The 13,790-nt window shown below is 48.9% G+C and overlaps 1 long non-coding RNA gene across 1 annotated transcript in view; it reads right to left on the bottom strand.

Moving 5' to 3' along the window:
* The window catches only part of LOC109396657 (uncharacterized), a 34,839-nt gene extending 25,039 nt beyond the window's left edge, over positions 1–9,800 (bottom strand). The window contains exons 1-2 of the long non-coding RNA XR_002126881.1: positions 9,528–9,800; positions 3,214–3,293 (exon numbers count right to left, since the gene is read on the bottom strand). This is a non-coding gene — a long non-coding RNA (uncharacterized LOC109396657). The remainder of the gene's footprint in view (positions 1–3,213; positions 3,294–9,527) is intronic.
* Positions 9,801–13,790: the final 3,990 nt, after the last annotated feature.

Genomic DNA, 13,790 nt, shown 5'->3' with positions numbered 1-13,790 from the left:
ACCATCATTGCGCTCTTCCCAGGTGAGGCAGATCAGTCGCCGGCTTCTGGACGGCCGCTCACTGCCGCTGCTGGCCGCTCACATTGGCTGCTGGCTACATAGGGTAGCCCATGGCAACCCACTACCACAGGGGCTGCAGCCTATGCAGTCGCCGGTGACTCATGGCAGCCCAGCTCCAGGTTGAGCTGTTGTTCAGCATCTTAGCTGTGGAGGGCAGTGTCACTGGCCCTCATATGTGGGATCCGAACCGGGGCCCTCTGGCGTCCCAAGCCAGTTCTTAACCATTGCGCCTCTCGGCCGGCCCAAGGAGGATTTTTTTTTAAGTAGGAAGTTTTTTGAGACCTAATGAAAGCAATCCAGACACACCTCTGTTCCCTTGACTTTTCTAGAATTAAAGATCTGACCCCACACTCCTCTATCATTGTTGCCCCACTTTCTTTCCAGAGGAAATCTAACAGGTAAATGGTTACAGGGATATTTGCCTCTGAACAGTGATGACAATGAATGTTTTGACCTTAGTCAAGCCATGAAGAAGTGGAGTACAGAGAAGAGTTTCCTGGACTCCATTCATTAATCTATCATATTCGCCTGTGAAAGCTACAAGGCAAATCCTAGAACAGGCTCTTAATCAGTTACAGCTTGACTTGAGTTTCAGAATTATCAGAACACAAACCTTTTCCATCCTCCTCGCTTTTTTGTGTAAGAATGTTTCCCGAAGTCCAGGATATTTTTTAAACCCCTAAGACAAAGTACTAATAGAATGTAAAGTGTTTAGCCATTGATATATATTTGGTTTTAAAAGCATTCTCATCTTTAAGATACCTTGATATTGAGATGTCTCAAAAAGTTGGTTCAATTCGTTGGAAATGTTTTTTTCTAAATGAAACTACAGTAATACCTCGGTTTGCAAGCATAATTCGTTCCGGAAACAAACACTCATATTGCAAGACATTGCTCGTTTACCAAGATAAAATGTATTATTAGGTTGGTGCAAAAGTAATTTCAAAGCTATTACCTTTGCACCAACCTAATAGAAATGTTTGCTCGTCTTGCAGAACACTTGCCAACCAAGTTACTCGCAATATGAGTTTTTACTATACTTCCAAATGCCATCTATTTTATAGTCATTCAACCAAGAATTGATCTTTGAAAGGCCACCTCCCTTCCATTGAACATGTTATGGAATAAAACACAAAATTCCTATGTGTTTTTAAAGTTATACAGGAAATGAAACAATGTTTTTGGAGAGTATCTTGGGCCATACCCTCACCCTCTGTGTGATAGAAGATCACACTCCCATTAGGGATGGCCTGAGAAACTATGGCCTATAAAGTCCATCCTTTTGGTAATGACACAGAAAATCTTTCTGATCTGGTGACTGCTTGCTTCACCCACAGTTCCATGCACCACCACTACTATCCTACCTCCCATGTATCAGCCATACCAAACTACAGTCAACTTTTGGTTTACAGGGGAAATAATTGCTAACATTTAATGAGCCCTTGCTGCATTTCAGACACTGTGCTGTACACTTTATATGTATTATTTAATCCTCATGATAATACTTTGAAGAACATTATAATCTTCATTTTGCAAATAAACTGAGACCAGGAGAAGTTAAGTGACTTGCCCAAAGTCATTTAGGTAGAGTTGTAACAGGAATAGATCACAGACAACTCTTAAATATAGTTATAACTAATAAACATGTAATACCAAAGGGATCCAGTGTTGACTCATGTAGTTAAAATCACAACCAAGTTTTAGATAACAGATGTATAAAAGTAATGGAAGTATAATACTTTAGGAGCATTCAACTTTATATTATTATATGCATTCTAGGCAAAAAAACAAAAACAAAAAAAGCCAAAAGTTTACTCTGTTTCTTAATTTTGTTCTTGTTCTTTGAGGCACCAGGATGGTACATTGGATTTCACTGCCTCCACTTGACCAAACTATCTCCCAGAAGGTCACCAGAGCTCTTCTAAAAGCCACTGAATGTATTTTAGCTCTTTAAGTTATTACTTCCCAAGGAGGTAATTCAAGGGGGGGGAAAGTCAAAACAAAATGTTTGCATAGGGCAAGAATTCACAGGGCGAAGAGAGACATGCAGACTCCCTAGGGGTAAGAATCTGAAATACATAGAGATAGTTTGCAACCCACACTTGATTTTCTCCTTTCTCAAGTTTCTATCTTCTTTCCATACATACTCTTGCCTATATTCTCCTAGTAAAGAATCCCGCTCTACTATTCCATCTTTAACTTTTTTATTCTTTAAATTTATAACTGGTGTTCTGTGTATTTTAAGTGCTCAAATCAAAGATAAATTATCATAAACATATAACCATCCAGGTCAAGAAATACAACATCACCAGCCCCAGAAGGCCTCTGGTGTCAGTCCCAATCTCCGCCTGCAGATAATGCTGAACAAGTTTTCAAAGTTGTATCAATTTGTACTCCCACCAGCAGTATATGAGAGGACATGTTGCCCCACATTTTGTCAACTTGGCATTGTCAATCTTTCCATTTTAATCATTCTGGAGGGTATGTGGTGGTACCTCATTGTGGTTTAACTTTGCATTGCCCTTAAACAAATTAAAGTGAAGTGGAAGAAATTCCCCCTAATGGGTAAAATCTGAATTACCTGGGAGTTGTTTTGTTTTTCCCCCAGAGTATGTATTTAAGCTTCCACTGTACTTAGGTCTTGCTCCACCTCCTTTCCACCTGCGAGTCTCTAAGAATAAAAAGCTGACCATCTTTTATAAATGCATTGTCCATTATATCCTCTATTACGAAGTGACCCTTTAAGCCTCCTTGCTCATTTTTCTATTGAGTTTTTAAATATTAACTTGTAAGAGTTCTTTATGGGTTCTGACACAAACCTTTTGTTAGTTACACGTGTTGTCGCACACACCTGGTCCATCTCTAATTTAAAATCAACTCATTTTCACCTGTAGAAACAGGAGGCTCAATGCGTTCAATTTTGTCATACTCGAAGAGACCGGTAGATGGAGCCCTAGCCTTGCTCCTGAGTCTTCCACTGGTTGTGCCTGAATTTCAGCTAAATCTCCCTAAATATTTTGCAAATGAACAATGTTAAAGAGTGAGAAATCAAACTTTAAACCATTGCACATCGAGATGGAATACAACAAAAGCTAGGTTTCCTAGTGGAAATAATTATTTTTGCTTAGAATGAAGGAATATAAAGGTCTTTACCACAAGGCCTGAAAGCTGAGTGAGGCTGCTGGGAGGCAGGGCACCAAGCATAATCCATAGTCTTTCCCTCCGAGAGTAACCTGCAGGCCGATCAAAAAGAGAGTAACTACCATGCATGTGGACACTGTTTCACTATTTACAAAAGGCAGGTATCTACTTGCAAAGGGTCTGCGAGGAGAACAGAACAGAGGTTAGTCAGGGGAGTTGTATTTCCCCACCTCCTTTCCTTTATTCCTCTTTTCGATTTTGTTTTCATTAATCATATCTTGTGATTGCTTAAACTGACCTAGTGAGCCTCAGAAACCTAGTGGGAAGACAACCCCAGTTGCTGGGATGGAAATGGTGTTTGTAGATAAACATGTTTCAATTCTGAGGCCTGGTAGGTGCCCAGCAGCCTGCCTCCCTCTGCCTCCCTCTGCCTCCCCTGAACTGTTCCCCCCCACCCCACCACCACCACCACCACCACTTAGTCTTTTTTTTTTTTTTTTTTGGGGAATTGGAACAGCACTGGGGAATTGGGGGGGAAGGGGAACACTGCGGCTGCTGGCCGCTCACGCTGGCTGCTGGCCACACACGGTAGCCCATGGCAACCCACTGCCACAGGGGCTGCAGCCTACGCCGTCGCTGTTGCCAGCGACTCACGGCAGCCCAGCTCCAGGTTGAGCTGTTGTTCAGCATCTTAGCTGTAGAGGGCAGTGTCACTGGCCCTCATATTTGGGATCCAAACCGGGGCCCTCTGGCTTCCCAAGCCAGCTCTTAACCAACGCGCCACTCGGCCGGCCCTCACCACTTAAACAGACCTTCCATCCTTCTTCCTCCTCCCCAGGCTCCTTCCCACTGAATGAATCAATAAATGAATGAATGAGTGACAAGGTCCTAGCCTTCCTGAGTTTAGAATCAGAGCCATGAGCCCCACGCTCAAAGGAAGATCCCAAGGGACGATGCAGAAGCAGGACAGGTAGAGGCAGCAACTGGAGAGAGGGAGCTGGGAGGGGCCTGGTGCGATGGGGCTGGCTTGGGATTGGCTGTGATTACGAGCAAGGGAAGGCACCTTTCATGGAGGGAAAAATGTAAACAAGGGCCTGAGGCATGTTTGGGATGTGGGAGAAGGTGACTGTTTTTCTCCAGCCTTCATGATGGCCATTGGCAGGAACGCAGGAACATCAGCCAGCAACGTTCCTTATTTCCTGGGGTGGCCAACACAAGGTTTGCAAGGGGGGTGGTGTACTTTCCAAGATTTAACAATTTAGTTTCTTTTTATTCTTTCTCCTTTCCTTCCTACCTGATTCTATCACTGTGTTTTCTCGAGGCTACATGCATACCTCGTTGATCTAGCCAGTGGCCAGAACACTGACGTGAAAGAAACTGAGTCAGCCCTCAGCCATCCCAACACCAGCAACCAGGCTGCAGTTCTGGCCTGCGATTCTCCATCAGATGACATATGAGTCACCCCTAAGACCTGGTTCGAGATAACAATTGTGGAACACACAGGACTCCAGGAGACATTCTCCCAGGGTAGTCACATGACTAACTCCCCCTTTCCTTTGTTCTGTTTCTTCTTGGCCATTCTAGGAGGTGAGAAGGCAGCCTTTGAGACACTAGTCCGCCATCATCCTGGAATGCCGGCATTTTGAATAAACCTACTCTTCTCTCCACCAACCCTTGTCACTCCATCACCGGCTCACAAGCGGCAAGCACCCGAACCTGAGTTCGGTAACAGGTTTTCACCACTGTGAGTCAGCACCTCTGATGTCCCTGGGACTAGCACAAAGACTGGCACATTTAGAATGTATTGAATGAACTCACGTGTGCTTTTTATTCTCACTGTTTAGAAATGGCCCCAGGCTCGGTTGCACCCCTGAAGCTCTCGTCTGTCCCACATCTGTTGAGACCCAGCACTACCCTCCTTGCAGTGCATGGAAAGGAAGGTTCAGCAAGAGGCTTCGCTCTCTTTTGGTTTCTTCACTGGGGATGATTAGGCAAGCCTGCTTTCTGAGCAATGTGGAAGTTCCAACCCTCAGCAGATTTCACACCTTCAAAAGCCAAGGACATTGCACCACTAAAGCTTGTTGGCTCTGGGGTCTGCCAGGGTAGGTGTCCAGAGGCCGGGGCCTGAGCAGGCACAGGAAAGTGCAGGTGTGCCAGGTGGGAGGGGGTTCGCAGGGCCAGGCTCTGCTTCCCCTGGGCCTGACTATAAATGCAGATGCTGAGGCCTGCCGCCCATCATGTGTCATCCATACTGACCGTGCCCAAGGCCTGGGCAGGGGCAGCATGCCAGGCAAGAGTGCACATCAGTGTAAACGTCCCCTACGCTCTGGGGTTTGGAGTATCCCCCTGTTCTCCTGGCCCAGCTGACACACAGTGGTTTGCTGGAGCCAGTTCATACTGCTTGGAAGAGCTAAGTGTGACATTTTCAAGAGTTTTGCAAATCAGTTGTTAAATGGCCATTATTTTAAATTTTAAATGGTCAAACCTTACAAGACAATGTCATATTTTTTAAAAAGTAATAAATACCCAAACTCACCACTTCCCAGTTATTTCACTACATTCTGTAATTCTGCCCTTGAGGCTATCTACGCCTCCTGTGTCTGTATGGTGGAGATATAACATGGGAGGGTGCTCCTGCACCTCCTCCCCGTTCTGTGTTCAGTGACTCATTGCTGGTCGCTTGAAATTGGTCACGGAGGGGATATTTACTCAACAGAAAAAAATGCTGCCGTTCGGGGCCTTTTGCCCCAAGTGCCTGTTGTACGTGTGCCCGTGCACCGCCGTACCTCACACAGCTGTGGAGCCTGGGTGTGCGATGGCTGGGGGGATGGTTGGCCCTGGGTTTCCCGCCGGCTGCTGCCGGCTCTGGACCTTTTCCCGCAGCCAGACCAGAGGGAGGAGAGGCCAGGGGAAGCAGGGAGGAAGTGGGAGGAAACTGGCAAACGCCCTTGACACCCTCCGGGAGCAGCCAGGAGAGCCTGGCTCGCCGGCGGGAGGGCAGAGCTATCCTGAGGACTTTGTGGGAGAAAAGCCAAGGTGTGGAGGGCAACAAGCGGAAACGAAATAAGTGACAGAGTTGAGGAGCAAGTGTAGCAGTCCGGGAGGCTAGCCTTGTGCAGATAAGGAAACCACAGACTGTTGCATTCTTGTGACCACAAAAGGGAGGTGAGCCAAGCATATGCAAAGGGAAGTTGAACCCTGTGAAGCTGGGGTTCAGTGCAGGCTCTGCAGTGCTGGTACCTATCCCCAGCTACGCGAAGGGGACAATAATGAGGAGGGTGGAGGGGACAGAGAGGACCTCCCGCGCCTCACAGTCTTGAGGTATTCTCAGTGCTCCCCGCCTCGCTCCTCCGCCTCCTCCTTAAAAGCTCTTTCCACTAGGCCAGGGGTCGGCAAACTTCTGAGACGGAACAGCGAATCCTGACCCTCACAACAATTTAAAACTTATTCGAGAGCCATAAAACAAATGAAATCACCATTATGTGAATAGTATCCTTTAAACGTTTTATAAACGAAACCATGATAGCTTTATTTTCATTTTCAATTTTACTTCAGAGCCACATGTATGTACCCAAAGAGCCGCGCATGGCTCGTGAGCCGCAGTTTGCCGACCCCTGTTCTAGGGCATCCCAGTCCTGCTCTCCACATCCTGCCACAGCTCACCCTGCAGCCTCTCATTCATGCCTAAAGTTTCCAGAACCCTCTATTGCTGGTGACACACCAATTTCTATCAGCAGCTGGATGTCCCACAGGTTCCCAAACTAATCACCTAGTTCTCAAAACCTAGTTCTCCCTGCAGGCTCCCATGTCAGGGAGAGGCAGCATTAAGCACTGGTTACCAAACCCAGAAGGTCTCCCTTGTCCAGAGACCCTCACAGCTCAGGGGAGTCCCCTCCATCTCCTCCCCCACTCCACCTCCCAGGCCTCTGACCACTGCTTCTCAAATTCAAATGACTTTTTCTTTCATGTGACCCACGTTTTGAAAATTGCCTATGACATTGCAGTTATTAATAATAATATCATCTGCCCTTAAAGTTGTACATACAATTTTCAATCAGAATTTTACCCACTAAACACCTACTGAGCAGCTGCTACATGCTGGGCACCAGGGATGCAAAGGTGACTAGGACCGGCCCTGGCCCTCAGAGCTCATGCCCCCTTATGGGAGAGTCACAGAAAGAGAGAATGAATAGTAACAATGCCCCGAGTTAAGGGCCACGATGGGATGTGCACACAGTCCTACAGGACCTTGGGGGCAAACCTGGCAAACTAGAAGCCTGGGCATCCTCCCTGGGCCTCAGTCTCCCCTTTCTCCTTATGTCTAGTCACTCCCTGGACCCCGGGAGCACGTCTCCTCTCAAATCTGTGCGGTCCGCTCATCTCCACAGCCACAACTTGAGTTGAGGTTGCCTCCCTCTGCCACCTGGACTCTCTGTCTCTAGCCATTCTCCACACCAAAGCCAAAGAGGGACTCTCAGAGCTCAAACTGATTGAGTTACTTCCCTCCTTAAAACCTTCAGTGGCTCCCTATTGTCCTTAGGATAACATCTAAACTCATTAGCATGGCTTCACAGCCCTTTCTGATCGAACTCACATTAACACAAAAATTATTTCTCACTTACTTGCATACCTACTTAACTGAACACTTACTATGTGCTAGGCAACATGCAGAGTACTGGACTCCTACAGAGAACATAATGTACACCATTCCCTTTCCTGGAGCTTGTGGTCTAGCAGGGGATACAGATATTAAATGATATTTATGCAAATAATTGACTATAATTCTGGTGAGTGGAGAAAGAACATTTCCTGTCGATCCCTGCTTTGACCACAATCAGCTCCTCTCAGCACCTGCCTCCTGACCCTGCCTAGACTGTTCCTGAAGGCAACTCCCCTGAGCTGCCTTCCAGGTCTCAGCTTGGGCTTCTCTCCTCCTGAGAGTGTCCCCTAAGCCTCCCAGGTGATTCATGTGATCCTGCACTCATCCCCGTGAGAGTTCAGAGTACAGTCCCTCTGTCCTAGCACAGGACTCAGCACTCAGTAAGTGTTTGCTGTGTGAATGACCGCTAGGCCCTCTTAATCCATGTGTGATCATTTTTTTAAATTATTCACGTAGAGTTCACAGTGTGTGTGGAGGGGGGTGGTCTCCAGGACACTGGGACCCGCTTGGTATGGCTGCCAAGGTGAGGTGGACCCAGCTGCTCTGCCATCTTTCCTCTGGGCTCTTGGCCCAGAAGCCCCAGCGGACCCCCCACTACTGCCCACCACCCGGCCCCTTGCAGCCCAGTGCCTGCCTCTGGACTTGGTTCCTATGGGCTACACATTGTTGGGGGAGAGAAAGGGTGGCTGGGGAAGGAGGGGCACCCCAAGGGGGCTGGAGCAGCCAGACCCTAGCTGCATCCTAGGGCAGCTTCACCAAGGCGTCTGGGCTGCTTTCTGCTCGGTCTTGGGGGAACTCCACTGCCCCACCTCTTGTGGTCCATCAATCTCACCTGGATAAGGAGTGGCTGCCCGGTCCTGTGGCTGTGGCCAGGTCTAGGAGCAAAAGTCAAGTATGGAGGCAGCCCTGTCACCCACCTATTCTGAAAAGCCTCCTGTCCTGTCTAAAAGAGGCTTGTTCTGCCTGGGAGACCCCACCCTCAGCAGCTTAGCCACCAAATCCCACACTGAGGCCCCGAGCTTCCTGCTTCCTTTGGAATCAAGGAGTGGGAAGATCACCTGGCTCACCGCCTTCGTTTCACAGCTGATGAAACTGGGGTCCTGAGAGGGAATTAAGTGCCCAAGGCACCAGTCATGCTTTACAACAAACAAATAGAAAAAGCAGGTCTCCCGACTCTAGTCAGCCGGGGGCCTTTCCGCTAAGCTCTGCTGCCCACCTGTTTTTTCTTAGGCTGCCCCAACTTTTCCAGCTGGTTTAAGCTGGAAAGTATGCCTCCAACAAACACAACTCTCAGGAATCATTGCCACCCCCACCTATACCCTCCTCTATACCCACTCTCATTCATCTGCTCTTCTGACCCAGAAGTGGGGGCTAAGCTTGACCCAACCTGACAGGCTTGTCCCTGGCAGGTACCAGGAGAAGGACCAGCACAGTGACTTGGTATCAGGAATCATCTGGTTAAGGGGTGATTGCCAGAATGGCCTTAGAGAAGGAAACCAAGCACGGATGTGCTGTGTTTAAACTTCCTGGCTCACAAACGTGGCTGGATTCTACTGGCTGACAGGATAAGGCCCCAGTCTCTTAGCCCAGCCCTCAAGCTGCAACCTGCCTGCCCGGCCTTGTCTCCCACCAATCTGGACCCCACGCTCTCTCCTGCCAATCATACCATCTCCAGATTGCAACACATCCTCTGGGCCTCTTGGGCTTTGTAAGTGCTGTTCCTTCTGCCTCAAATGCTCTTCCCTGCTTCTCCGTGTGACAAGCTCCTCATTGTTAAGACCCAGCAGAAAGGTCATCTTCTATCCTGCGCAGATATTTCCCTTCTCCCTCTCTCCCCTCCTCTTCCTCCTTTGTGTGCCCATGGTGCTTCCGTGCCAACTATAGCATAATAAAGAAAATACAAGGTCATGAATCTGTGTCCCCACGAGACCCTCATCTCCTTAATGACAGCAACTGTGTCTTTATGCTCAAATCCTCAGAGCCCAGCACACTGCAGACACACAAAAAAAGGAATAAAATGCTAACCAAAATCAATATATGGACTTTGGGTTTATTCTAGAGCTAAATTAGGAGCAAGTCTTAACATTACACAAGGATCTCCTCCCAACTCATTTATTCAACAAATATTTATTGAGTGCTGCTGTGCACAAGGCACCACATAGACAAAGTGGTGGGAACTTAACGCTGAAGCAGACACAGGAGTCTGCATTTTGGAGGCAGAAACAAGGCAGCACAGAGTGTGAGTTATGAGGGGATGGCCAGCACTAACTGACCACAGCTGTTATAAGCAGATTATCACATTTAATCCTACACTGGCCCTACAAGGTATGCGCTTTCATCATTATTCTCACTTTACAGATGGGGAGATCGATGCTTTCAGAAGTGGAGACACTTGCAATGGCACAACGAGTAAGTAACGGAGGCAGGATTTGAACCCAGACTGTCCCCAGGGCCTACATGCCCAAACAGAAAGACCCTACAGGCAAAGCTCATTTTATTGAGCTTCACAAGTGTTGTGGTTTTTTTTACAAATTAAAGGCAAGACCCTCCACCAGCAATAAGATTATGGCTCACTTTATTGCAGTGGTCTGGATCTGAACCTGTAATCTGAGGTATGTCTGTTTAGGGGTTTTATTTTCTGAATTAGTTGCCTTCGTCATTGTCTGCACACTGCAAACACCTGGAGAGCTTAACAATCACTGATGCCCACCCTGGTACCACCGCACAGATTCTGATGCAGTTAGTCTGGGTTGCAGCCTGAGTACCGGGGGGTCTAATGTGCAGCCAGGACTGAGAACCCCTCTTCTAAATGGGGGAGTTGGATGTCAGGTGTGAAAGGCGAGACCCACCTGCGGCCGAGATGCTCCCTGGTTGTGTGAGGGCCCTGTTTGTAGAGACTCGGTGCTTTCCTGTCCCTGTGGGGCTCCGAACAGCGTGGGCAGGGCTGGCGCTTCCTCCCTCACATTCGCATTCGCTCTCTGTCTCACCAGCTGTGACCTTCCTGTGGCTCTGCAGTTGCCAAAGACACCTTACTGGGGAAATTCCACATGGGGAAAAGCCAACATGGTTTCCAGGCAAGGGGGGGGCGTGGCTTCTCCAGGATATCACCCAGCTTTCAGAATGAAGGAGCCAGGCTCTCTGCACAGTGAAGACAGCTGATATGAGGGCCCTGTGTGGGCGCCTTGTGGGCAGCAGACCTGACATGAAAAACACCACACATCCCACAGATCTCAGCAGGCAGGCTCTGTGGGGCAGAGACAGCAGAGCAGGGAGAAGGCTCCTGGCTCCCCCATCTGGCTGCTGCTCTTGGCAGCCACTTGCCCCACCCACGTGCAGGCTCTCTGTGAGAGACAGTCTTGCCACCGGGAGCCGGTCGAGACAGACTGTGTGCAGGCAACAAAGAATGAATGTCCTTCTTCTTTCGTCGGCGCAGGCAGTGACTCAGGGACAAGTATCGAAAGCAAACAATGACCTCAGCTTCCTTGCCCACTGGGGAGCATGACCTTACCCCAGAGCCCTCGCAGGAGCAGAGCACGCCCGGGGCCCAGTGGGATGGAGGTTGGCAGCGTGGAGTACGTGCATAGGGTACACAGCACACTTCCCTCATTACCTGGGCGCCCTGAGCCTCCTGTTCCTCACAGAGGTGTTGTAGCATTTCATTGAATCCTCACCACAGTGCTTGCGGCAGGTGCCATCCCTCCCCAGCTTTTCTGATGCAGAGAGCTTGGGGCTTCACACAGTCCCTCGTTCAGCAGAGATGGATTCGCGTCTGGGCGTCCAGGGTGAACGGGCATGTTTGGCCACCTCTGAGATCTCTCCCAGGGCCCAAACTTCCTGTCTCTCGAGTTCTCAGTTTAGATGACTAACAAACCGTCTCGCCATGTGAGGCCATCATTTAGAATGGCCATGTCTGTTCTAATCTTGGGGCTAGGATGTGTCCTATGGCTTCACCACATCATGACCGTGTGGGAAACAGCTTCCTTTACAAGAAGAACAACAGCGTAAGACACCAGAGTGGCCATAGCAGGGGGGCGGGCTGGGGGAGGTTCTCACCTCCAGCCTATATTTATTTTTAAGGGCAGAGACCCTGTTTTCTTTACCTTCGGATAAACCCCTTCCCCATATTACCTAGCACAGAACATGGCACGTGGCAGACGCTCCTTAAATGTTTTCTGAATGATTAAACCCAGTGACAAATCCTTTTGCAAAGACTCAGCCATGATTGATCACTGGCATGCTTAATTTCAAGGTTTTTAAGTATTCATTTATTCAACAAATACATATGATGTCTGCCTACTATATGCCAGGCACATGCCAGCTGCTAGCGATCCAACGGTGAGCAAACACAGCTCCTCATGGAGCTCCAGTTTTGTGGGAGAAGCAAGTAATTTGCTGAATGCACATAAAATGACACTGTGCTAAGGTTACGAAAGGAGAGGCCAAAGGACTATGGAAGCACCGGCCAGAGGGCCTGCCCAAGGGTCAGGGAAGGCTTCTGGGAGGAAGTCTGCACACCGCTCCACCCCCACCTGTCCATTATGGACCACGTTCCAGACTTCGTCTAGCCCGGCGCACCCTGGCTGCTTGAGTGACTTAAGGTCCCTCAGAACACGAGGGAAACCCACATCTCCTGACAGTCCAGTCCTCCACACCAAAAGCTCAAAAAACTTTTAGGTGTAAGTTTTCAGGTCAAGAGGAAAGAGAGTTTTTGTTTTTTTATGCAAAGCAGCTTAAACTGAAACTGACCTCACCCTGGGCTTCTGAGATGGTTTTCAGGGAGGGAGGGAGGGAGGGAAGGAGTTGGCTCTCCACGAATCTCCGGGACACACCCAGATTGCCCAACAGGGCAGCGCCACACAGCCCAGGCACCTCTCAGGCCCCTTCCTTCCCTGGCCGTTGGGACCCCCCAGGGGACACTCTCTTCAGTGCCAGCTCCTCCATAGCTAAAGGAATCTTCCCCGGGGTCAGTGCAGGGCGAGGTCAAGGGCAGGCCTGGAGGAGGGGCCCTCAGACCAGCCAGATGAGGCACCAGATCAAACTGTCCACAATCAGGAAATGGGTGATGACTTCCCCGTGATGCTTTGTCTCTCGGCTGCCCGCACCCTTTTCAGGGCTCTTAGTTCATAATAAGAATCCTTCTGGCCCTGGACTCGTGCCGTCGCCCTCACTTTGGCTCCTTTCTGGCTTTCTGGTCAGTTCTCCTTTCTCTCTCCTGCCTGGCTTCTTTACATCTTCACCCCCTCGGTAACTTGGGGCGCAAGCAGCCCTGTGACTGCCTCTCAGCCCTGACTTTTCTCCTCAGGGGTGTGCCTCTGAGTGTAACTCACTGCAAGCTCCTGAGAGAGTCTGGCCAAACTAGTAAAACCTTTTCAAGCAGGGCCCTCGTGGGTCTCTGAGAAGGACACTGAAAACACTGCACGTCCTCTAAAATCTAATCCCATCCCCTTCTCATCCTCTCTCCTTCCTGCTGATCAAACTGTTTTTAGTTTAGGATCCAGAGATAGCTACTAAGGCATCACAAATTATTCCCAGCTTTGGGGCTTAGAACGTAAACACTGTGCTCCGTTTCCCAAGCTTTGTCCTCCAAAGAAAAACCCTTTTTTCTTTGCATACATATATATGCATACTGGCTTTCAGGCTATGATCTCAGCTAGGGATGTGAAGCCTCTACATTCAAACTTCTTTGTTCCAGACCAGAGTTTCTCAAACTTTAGCCATGCATAATAACCTGAAGCGGCTATGTGTAAAACAAACAAACAAAACACAATCCTGGGCCTACCCCCCAGAGACTAAGATTCAGTAGGTCTGGGGCGTGGTCCCTCACGTTGCCAGTCCACCCACCTGCGCTTCTAGTAGGAAGGGACAGTTCCTAGCTCTCAGTCCTCGCCCAGAGGCAAGGAACGCTTCCAGCTTAGAGCTGGGAGGAAGA

This window comes from Hipposideros armiger, unplaced genomic scaffold (genome assembly GCF_001890085.2).
Source record: "Hipposideros armiger isolate ML-2016 unplaced genomic scaffold, ASM189008v1 scaffold_531, whole genome shotgun sequence".
NCBI classification, from domain to species: Eukaryota; Metazoa; Chordata; class Mammalia; order Chiroptera; family Hipposideridae; genus Hipposideros; species Hipposideros armiger.
This window is presented reverse-complemented; position numbering and strand designations above follow the sequence as displayed.